Below are 9,598 nucleotides of genomic sequence, written 5' to 3'. Positions count from 1 at the left end.
TTCTGTCCGATATCAAAAGACAAACACCCGTCGAGCTGGCCACTCGCCTCCTACAGTTAAGACTGCGCTGATAAGATAATGGATATTGAAACAGCCGCGGCACTGCTGACGACTATTCTCTCTAAGAGAGGTATTGAATCGTCACAGGAAAAGCTAATCACATTGATTTTTTTAGCTCAGAAGTGGGGACACTTTGGAGAAGTTCCACTTTTGTTTTCCGCAATGGAATGGAGATCAGTTGGGGACACTATGTGGGACAAAACTATCAGAGGGGAAGAAGAGAAAGAAATTAAATCTGTGAGAGAATTGTGGAAAACCGTATTAGAATCATTAGAAGTTATGAAATCGGAACAACGTGCTGCCCTTAGAGCAGCGCAGGCGCTTGTCCAAGAACAAACCTGGACTGATAAAACTTGTCCAAAAGAAAAGAGGGGCCTGTGGGCTACTCTGTGGGGTCTGCCTGCCGTTCGGGGTGGTCACGGGGTCCCGGCTCAGCCAATACTTTCACAATCCGATCTGCAACGCGGATTAGAAACTTCGCGGCCGTTAAACAAAAAACCGGAAGTTTCCCCCTCCGAGTCTCTGGGGCAATGTGCCAAGAAAGCGGAAGTGCAACTGGTTGACTGTCCGGATGTGGGAGGCCCTGAGTGCCGCCCTCCTCCTACCGCTCCGCCTCTGCCCTGCCCCGAGCCGGACGCCCCCCCTCCCTCCGAGAAAAGCGTGGGGGCCGGGCCCGGACCGGGCGGGCCGCCGCCGCCGGGGCCGGGGCCACCTCAAACTTTGCCTCCGCAAGCACCCGCGGAAGTTTTTTGTGAGCCTCCTCCTACATCATTGGGCTCACCCCAAGCAGTAGAGCAGTTACTGCAAGTCATTACCAACAAGCTTGAACAACTTAACTTAAAGAGTGTCAAATGTAGAGAAAAATAAGGAACAAATTGAGTTTCCAAAACCAGCTTGCCCTTCACAAACAATGCAATCAAAGGTGCCTATAGATTCTACTGACCAGCCACAGCCCCGACGTGGCAGATGGTCAGGGGTCATCAAAGATGCCATTCTAGAAGGTGATTGGTCTCCAGCAAAATTAGCCCTACCGGTAATTCAAAATATGAACACTCAGACAGCGGTATGGGAACCACACGATTGGAAAATTTTGCAGCAAGCAAAACAAACAATCACCAACTATGGTATACGTTCAGAAGCGACCAGACAAATACTGCATTGGATTTTTACCGCTGACTTATTGTGTCCCATGGACTGTCAAAATTTAATGCGCCTATTATTAACTCCAGCGCAATTCCTCCTGTGGGAATCAGCTTGGTATCAACGAGCGCAGCAAGAAACAGCAAAACACACCAGTCCAAATGACCCATTAACCAATGTGGTACCTGATGCCTATACAGGTCGTGGACAGTATGCTACCATAGAAGTTCAACTGCGATTTACAGCTGAAATTCACCGAAAAGCTGCACAACTTGCCCTAGATGCCTTCTTAACCTTACCAGGACCATTAGCTCCCTCATTCAGCGGAATACGCCAAGGCACCACAGAAGATTTCTCACATTTTATTGACCGGCTACATGAAGGAGTAATGCAAAATCCGGACTTATCAGAAGAAATGAAAAATCAAATGTTTCGGCTGTTAGCTTTTGATAATGCAAATTCAAAGACTAAACAAATATTAGCAACTCTGCCACCAGGATCATCAGTAGAACAAATGCTGACACGAGTAGCCAGATCAGAAGAACACCGAAGTGCAGAGGTGATGGCTGCCGCTTTCGAAGGGGTCATGCAGAGATCTCTCCGGCAAGTTAGCCAGCAAGTCTCATCTACAATGCAACCAGCATAGCAGCAGTTCAGCGATCAACAAATAAATTCTGTAAATCATCATACAATTCCTGTCATCACTGTGGAAGTAAAGAACACGTCCGAACGAACTGTACTGCAGCAGTTTGGTGTGACAGATGCCAGTCTAACACTCATGCTACAAAAATTTGCCGGAGATCGGGAAACGGCCAAGTGAGCGCGAACGGAGTGCGCGCGAGGACACAAAGAGCATCTCCGAACCTGTATCACAATCAGCGACCAACCGTGAACCAGGCTTCTTTCACCTCAACAAGCCAAGCACCACAGGAAGCCCCGGAGTTGATGTGGAGACAGCAGTAGATATAACATTGACCAATACTGCAATTCACAGAATACCAACTAATGCTAAAGGACCTTTATTTCGACAAGATAGTCTCATTGGAGGCCTATTGATTGGCCGTTCTTCTGCTAGTATCAAAGGTCTTATAGTAATACCAGGTATAATTGATGCAGATTTCACAGGAACTGTTCAAATTCTGACCTACACTCTGCATCCGCCAATTTTTATTCCTTCTGGGAGTAGAATAGCTCAGGTAGTAGCATTGGAAAACTGCCTACCAATGCTTCCAGGAGTCCCTCCAGCATCCTCAACAGAAAGGCGTGATAAAGGATTTGGATCGACAGGTCCTGCAGTTTGCTTCACCTCATCAATGATTCAGCGTCCCATGTTACGTGTGCAACTATTTCAGTCTGATTCTACTGTTGTTGTAGAGGTAAATGCAATGCTTGATACTGGAGCTGATGTCTCCATCATTAGTCAATTCAAATGGCCACGAAATTGGAAACTTCAAAAATCAATCTCTTCCACTGTAGCTGGAGTAGGGGGTCAAACTACTCCAAATATAAGTGTTGATCCCATTTCCATTAGTTTCCCTGAAGGTCAATGTGTTACCCTTAGGGTGTATGTAATGGAATTGCCAAGCAGCCTTGAGGTGCTTATTGGCCGTGACGTCTTGGGGCAACTTGGTGCTGTGTTAACTACTTCGCCTTTTCCTTAGTGGTCACTGGAAAGCAGTTGCCCAACCCTCCATTGACCTGGTTAACAGACAGCCCAGTTTGGGTTGACCAGTGGCCATTAACAGAAGAGCGACTGCAAAAGGCACGTGAATTAGTAGAAGAGCAATTAGTTGCAGGCCATATCAAGCCTTCTTCTAGTCCATGGAATACCCCAATTTTTGTAATACCAAAAAAGAGTGGAAAGTGGCGATTATTACATGACTTGCGAAAGGTAAATGATCAAATGCAAGCCATGGGTGCTTTACAGCCTGGATTACCATCACCTGTAATGTTACCAGAAAATTGGCATATTCTAATTATAGATTTAAAGGATTGTTTCTTTACCATTCCTTTACATGAACAAGATACACAGCGTTTTGCATCTACACTGCCTTCAGTAAACAAAGCGGAACCAGCTAAAAGGTATGAGTGGGTAGTGCTACCACAAGGTATGAAAAATTCTCCTACACTGTGCCAAATGTATGTTGTATGGGCACTTCAACCTATTCGTGCATCATGGAAACAAACAATTATTTATCATTATATGGATGATATTCTGTTCTGTCAACAAGCTGAGTTCACAGAAAGTTCCATAGTCCAAATGACGATCAAACTCAAAGAAAAGGGGTTGGTTATAGCTCCAGAGAAAGTTCAAAAGTCTGCACCTTGGAAATACCTTGGTTGGTCCATTTGTGATGCACAGATTCGTCCACAAAAAATTGAATTACATACTGATTTACAGACATGGAATGATGTCCAAAAATTGTTAGGGGACATACAATGGATTAGAAATTGCGTAGGCATTACTAACAATGATATAGCACCTCTTACTTCACTTCTAAAAGGAGGTGATCCAGCTAAGAAAATAAGCTTAGAGTCCGTGCATCTCAAATGTCTTTCTGATATTATACAAAAAGTACAGACAAATTGGTCTAGCCGAAGACTTTCTGATCGACCAATTTCCCTCCTTATTAGCAATCTAGAACATCCGTGTGCAATCATCTGCCAGTGGCAAAACAAAAACGGGGAATTCCCCATAGATGTTGCTACAGATTCTTCCTTTTGTGCCACTGTCAGATCAAAAACAGAAAATGATTTACGATTATTAGAGTGGATTTTTCTCAGTGTCCAACCAAAATTCAGTATTCAAACGAGACCAGAAGCAATTGGAGAATTGATTCGAAAAGGAAGATCTCGAATATTAGAAATTAGCGGCCAGGAACCAGATGACATCAGTATTCTGATAAATGGAGCCGATTTAGAGTGGTGGCTGAGACATTCGATGCCTACACAGAATGCATTATTAGGATTTATAGGCAAGGTACATTCACGACAACCAAAAGGTAAACTATGGCAATTCCTTAGAACAAATCAGTGGTTAGAGAGAAGCAAAGTAAAAGCAAAACCTGTTGAAGGCCTTACAGTATATACAGATGCAGGAAAATGAAGACACCAGGCAGCATGTGTCTGGCAAGAGAATAGTCAATGGAAACAGCATTTAATTGAAGGTTCAAAAGAGGATTCATTGCAGACTTTAGAGCTCACGGCAGTAATATGGGCCTTAAATAATTGGCTGAAATCTGCTTTAAATGTTGTCACAGATTCTTTGTATGTAGCAGGTGTAATACCCAGAATGGAAAATGCTCTGTTAAGACAATTGAATAATCCTCGATTAGGAAAATTGTTTGTACAATTGAGAGCTATTTTAAATCAAAGAAAAGAACCCTGTTGTGTGATTCACATCCGCAGTCATCAATGGAATCTTGGTCTAGGTGAAGGAAATCAAATTGCAGATAGTTTAGTAAGTTCAGTACAGCACATGCCTCCAACAGATAAATTCCAACAAGCGAGACAAAGTCATGAGAGCTTTCATCAGAATGCCAGAGGTCTCCAAAGACAATTTGATCTAACTTTAAATGAAGCAAGAAGTATTGTACAGGCATGTCCTCAGTGTGGAAGCCAGATGTTAGGTATAGGAATCGGTGTCAATCCTCGAGGTTTAAAAGCCTTAGAAGTATGGCAAATGGATGTGACACATGTGCCAGAATTCGGAAAACTTAAATATGTGCATGTCACAATTGATACTTTTTCAAAAATGATATGGGCTACTGCTTTACCAGGAGAAAAAGCACTACATGTATGTAAACATCTCACAGCTTGTTTTGCTGTAATGGGTGTCCCAGAAAAGATTAAGACAGACAATGGCCCTGCCTATGTTAGCCAGAAAGTTAGAACTTTTCTAATGAAATGGGGAGTGAAACACGTTACAGGTATACCTCATTCCCCAACAGGCCAAGGAATCATCGAGAGAACACATCAAATGATTAAAGGGTATTTGAGCAAACAGAAGCAGGAAGAGTTAGATTGTCAACAGCGTTTAGCAAAGGTGTTGTTTACCTTGAATTATTTATGTCTAACTGGCGATCATGAGGAGCCTCCTGTGATCATTCATCATTATCAGATCAGACTAGGAAGGAAAAACACTTTACCGGAATTCATGGTGAGATATCGTGATCCCACCACTGGATTGTGGAAGGGACCAGTACCTGTTATTTTTAATGGTAGAGGGTATATGTGTCTCTCCACAGATCAAGGTCCTCTATGGGTTCCAAGCCGAGCAGTAAAGCCGGAGTTGAAACAAACTCAACCAAATGAACTCCCTGCAGCAGAACCTTCGGAGGTCACAGAGTGAGGTGTAACCTTTGCATTGATTTAGCTGTGACATGTATGTGTACTATAGTTATATAAGTAGATCTTTAAACACCACTACCTCTTGAGTAAGTTCATCAACACCCAGCACATCGTTTGTTATAAGTTGAGTATCTTTAAACCAAAGTTCTTGGAATTTGTTTAATCAATCCATTGCGATATTTAAACGGCAATGGAATACCTCAGGTTTATTGCAAAGTGCACTGTTTATGTTGATTGCTGTTGTTATTTATATGTTATGTATAAGTTATTTTTTTTATCACATATCAAAAAAGGTTTAGAACACACAGCTAATCAATCCTGGCTTGTCCAAAAAGAAAAAAAAAAAGGAGGAATTGTGGAGAGTCTCTGGCTGTGTGCTGTGAACAAGCCAGGGCTTGATGCGGCTGTGCTGCACCGAAGGATTTCCCTGAGACAACAGAGACAAAAGGAAAGTAAACAGAAGCTGCTCTGCCCTCGACCCAGGCTGCAGGAGGGGCGTTGCCGCTGCGCATGAACAGTCTGTGAACAGTGCCCTGCAGCCAATCACCATAGTGGGGGGGGGGATGAGTGACTGTGAGTGTAACCAATTGTAGCCTGCACTTGCTGCATGGCCTTTTGGTATAGAGTATATAAGGCTTGGAAAAACGTGGTCTCGGGGACATTGGTATTCAGTGTTGTTTAAGAGTTCATTAAAGAGTACGGATGGTAAATTCACATTGAATTAGACTCCTTACTCTCGCCCGGCCCGCCCGTTCGATCAAAGAGCTTATGCCGGCGTCTGGATTCGTCGAATTTACTACCAGTACAATTCACACCAGGCTTGAAGCCTTTAGGAAAATGCTGCAGAGAGCCTTGGCTTGTAAGGGCGTGTTGGATGTTAATGAGCCGTCTGCTGCCACGTTCCCAAACTGCAGATCCTGAAACAATGAACAAACCTCCAGCAAAGTAAAAGGCAGAAGCGAACTCAAGTTTCTGAAGGTGCTTGGGATCCCACAAAGCGGGGATCACTGACACAGCTCTGGAGGAAACAACCAGTCCTTGTCGCTGGAGGCTGGTGAAGCAAAAGCCTGCAGACACTGGTCACAGGTGGTAAAGGTGATGTGCAGGTGGTTCTGATGCCATGTCAGCCCTTCATGTGTGTTTATCATCAGAATGGCCGAGCTCTGACCCCCAGGGCCTGGCAAAGGAGACCTTTTCTCTCAAATGTTTCTCAAGGCTCTGCCTGTGGTCGCTGCGAGGGTATTTGTGTTTGCGATTGGGTTCGGTGCCAAGTGCTGTGGTTTTCTGAGGATTTGGCAATGCCTGTGAGGTCCCCAAAGCCCATCCAGCTTCTTTCATAGGCCTGGCAGTGGTCCTCAATCACCTAAGCTGTCCCAGTGCCAAACTTGTTTGAATCCTCAATTTGGATCCGTGCCCCAGCACTGAAATGCACACCCCAAAATAAAAAAGAGAAGACAATCTATTCCACATTAGCATGACCAGCCCATGCTCCTCAGGTGTTCTTCTTGCCTCTAACACACTTACTGCTACGCATAGACCACTCTCTTCCTGCACTCCCATGTCTCTCACTGATCTTTCACTCTTGTCTTCCAGTAACGGGCCAACACTCCAGGAGGTTCATGCTTCCTCCAGGCTCACGGATGTTTCCTGAGATCCATCCCAGCGTGGGGAGTGTAAGAGAGGAGCAGAGCAGGGTCACCTCATTGGGCATGACTGAGCACAGCCGCCTCCAGCAGCAGCCATTTTGCATCTCCCAGGTACAGCCATGCCCACAAAATGAAAATATCACTGCCATCTATGATTAGCCCAAGAGAGGCCTTTCTTCCTTCCGTATTCCCAAGAAAATCTTCCTCTTATTCCTCCTCTACTTGCGGACATCAACTGCTTTCCATTTCTGGGCTCAGACATTCACTAAATGGAAGGATTCACTAAAGCCATCAGCCATCCCATTACTTCTCCCTGACACGCCCCAACCCTCTCCCTGAGTGCTTGTCTTTTTATGACCATCTGTGCAGCAAGAGTAGTCACAGGAAAGCACCAAATACATAAAAACTGGTGCCGAGCAAAGTGCTGTACAGACCTGATGAGTCGCCTCTGTGGCTGTGTCCTTCCTGGAAGGTGTCTGTCCCGAGAAGGGGATCCAGCTTCTGCCAGGAGAGGCGCATGAGAGTGTCCATGCGCCTGGGCAGGAAAAGGGTGGCTTTTGCCAGACTACCCTTCATCTGAACCACTTAGATATCTACTTCTGGATGGAGACAGGGCAGCAGGGGTTTTTTAGTTTATTGGTGGGTTTGGTTTTTTGTTTTGGTTTTTGTTTGTTTGTTTGTTTGTTTTGGTTTTTTGTGCGTGTGTGGGGGTTCTGGTTTTGTTTTGTTTTCTTTTGTATTGTTTTGTTTCGTTTTGTTTTTGTAGACGCAAAAATGTGTCTGTATCTGAGTAGCTGGCGAATGTTTTTCAAGAAGGACTCCTCGTAGACATTATTTGATTGAAATAATTGTATTTATTTTTCAGAGTAGACTAGATTCCCTTTTTAGGAAGCATTATTATTTTTTTTTTTTCTTCACATTACTTCCTTTGAGAGATGGTGTGAATTTTGGGGTTGTCCTGTGCAGGGCCAGGAGTTGGACTCGATGATCCATTTCCTCTTGTCCTATCACTTGCTATCACTTGGGAGAAGAGACCAACACCCTTCCTGCTACAACCTCCTTTCAGGCAGTTGCAAACAGCAATAAGGTCTCCCCTGAGCCTCCTGTTCTCCAGGCTGAACAGCCCCAGCTCCCTCAGCCGCTCCCATCACACCTGTGCTCCAGCCCCTCACCAGCTTCGTCGCCTCCTCTGCACTCTCTACTCCCTCAGTGTCCTTCTGATGAGGAGAGGCCCAAAACTGAACACAGGATTCAAGGTGGGGCCTCACCAGCGCCTGGTACAGTGACACAATCACTTCTCTAGTCCTGCTGGCCACACTATTCCTGATACAAGCCAGGATGCTGGTGGCCTTTTTGGCCACCTGGGCACACGCTGGCTCATGTTCAGCCACTGTCACCAACACAGCCAGGTCCTCTTCCTTTCCAGCCACTCTCCCCTGAGCCTGGAGCGTTCATGGGGTTGTTGTGACCCAAGTGCAGGGCCCGGCACTTGGCCTTGTTAAACCTCACACGGTTGGCCTCAGCCCAACCATCCAGCTGGTCCAGATCCCTCTGTATAGCCATCCAACCCTCCCGCAGATCAACACTCCCACCCAACTTGGTGTCATCTGCAGACTTACTGAGGGTGCACTCAATCCCCTCATCCAGATCATTGATAAAGAGATTAAACAGAACCGGCCCCAGTACTGAGCCCTGGGGAACAGGCCCTCCTGACCAGCCACCAACTGGATTTGGCTCCGTTCACCACAACTCTTTGGGCCCAGCCCTCCAGCCAATTCTTTATCCATCGCAGAGTCTACCCACCCAGCCCATGAGCTGCAGCTTCTCCAGGAGAATGCTGTGCGTTATGGTGTCAAAGGCCTTACTGAAGTCTAAGTACACAACATCCACAGCCTTTCCGTCAGCTACTACTTGGGTCATCTTCTTGTAGAGCGACATCAGGTTGGTCAAACCTTTCATGAACCCATATTGACTAGGCCTGATGATACAGTTCTCTTGTAAGCGACGAGTGATGTTACTCAAGATCTGGGTACCTGGAGCACAACTGTTCTGAGTATTAAAGACTGAGGCAAAGGCGGCATCTAGTACCTCAGCCTTTCCACCTTTTTCACCCCCTCACCACCTGGATTTCTCCTTTCGTGCTCGGCCAGCTCCAACGCTTTGTCATGTGGTTACATGGTTAGTTTATCCTCAAGCCACTGAGAGCTTCTGTAAGCGGTGAGACAGCAGACACCTTAAACAAAGTCCATCCTCTGTGCTACCCACCCTCGGAAATCCCTAGAAATCTCTACAGAGCCACCAAAGGAGCAGCTTCGCTGCTGTTCTGAGCAGCCAGCCAGCTGAACATCAGGCTCTGGGACACAGCGGAGGGCAACAGGGAGGTCCCGAGGAGAAATGAGGGC

This window comes from Patagioenas fasciata, chromosome Z (genome assembly GCF_037038585.1).
Source record: "Patagioenas fasciata isolate bPatFas1 chromosome Z, bPatFas1.hap1, whole genome shotgun sequence".
Taxonomy (NCBI): domain Eukaryota; kingdom Metazoa; phylum Chordata; class Aves; order Columbiformes; family Columbidae; genus Patagioenas; species Patagioenas fasciata.
The sequence above is the reverse complement of the archived record's forward strand: the minus strand, read 5'-3'. Positions refer to the sequence as shown.